Source organism: Gekko japonicus, unplaced genomic scaffold (genome assembly GCF_001447785.1).
Source record: "Gekko japonicus isolate JY-2015 unplaced genomic scaffold, Gekko_japonicus_V1.1 scaffold1421, whole genome shotgun sequence".
Lineage (NCBI taxonomy): Eukaryota > Metazoa > Chordata > Lepidosauria > Squamata > Gekkonidae > Gekko > Gekko japonicus.
In genome coordinates this window covers 402,134-403,331 of record NW_015170928.1, presented here as the reverse complement: position 1 = coordinate 403,331, position 1,198 = coordinate 402,134, and positions in this window count along the sequence as shown.

The window sequence follows — 1,198 nt, the reverse complement described above, 5'->3', positions numbered from 1 at the left end:
AGAATACAGAGCATCACTTGCCCCAGACATAAGAACATAAGAGAAGCCAATGTTGGATCAGGCCGGTGGCCCATCCAGTCCAACACTCTGTCACACAGTGGCCAGAAATGCCAGGTGCCATCAGGGGGTCCAGCAGTGGGGCCAGGACACTAGAAGCCCTCCCACTGTGCCCCCCCCCAAGCACCAAGAATACAGAGCATCTCTTGCCCCAGACTGAGAGTTCCTACCTCTACCTTGTGGCTAAGAGCACCTCATGGAACCATATGCTTATCTAATTCCCTCTTGAAGCCGTCCATGCTTGTAGCCGCCACCACCTCCTGTGGCAGTGAATTCCATGTGTTCATCACTCTTTGGGTGAAGAATATAATCAGCTATTCCAGATGGTGTTTAAACTCTATATGTTCTCGCCCTTGGAGGGGTGGAGAGACGAAGGAGGCTAGGCTCGATGTTCAACCGTTGCTGTCCTCGACCGTAGGCCTCGCTTCCTGACGATTTAGGGTCGGGTCCGCCTGCGGCAGCAGCCATTTCCTTGTTGCCCCCACTGCCCTGTCTCGGAATTCGAAAAGTGCCCACAGGCTAGAAAAGGTCGGGGACCCCACAAAGGAACTCGGCGTGGCATACGTGGTTCCCTCTTCCCTGTTTTATCCTCGCAACCCTGTGAAGTAGGTTAGGCTGACTGCGAGTGACTGCTCCAAAGTTGTCTGGTGAGCTTCACCACAGCAAGAAAAAAAGAAAAGAGATTGGATGTATATACCCCGCCCTTCACTACCGAAGGGAGTCTCAGAGCGGCTTACAAACTCCGTTCCCTTCCCCTCCCCACGACAGACACCCTGTGAGGTAGGTGGGGCTGAGAGAGCTCTGACAGAAACTGCTCTTTTTCAAGGACAGCTGTGCCAGAACTATGACTTGCCCAAGGTCATCCAGCAGCTGCGAGTGGAGGAGCGAGGAAACAAACCCGGTTCTCTCAGATTAGAGTCCGCGCACTTACCCACTACACCAAAAAGCTACGTTTTCATTCTAGTAAAATACACGCTTAAGACTGCAGTGCCAATCTGCGTGTTTGGTGTAGTGGTTAGGAGTGCAGACTCTAATCTCGGAGAACCGGGTTTGATTCCCCGCGCCTCCCCATGCAGCTGTTGGTGTGACCTTGGGTCAGTCACAAGTTCTCTCGGAGCTGTTCTTTCAGGAGCAGTCCTCG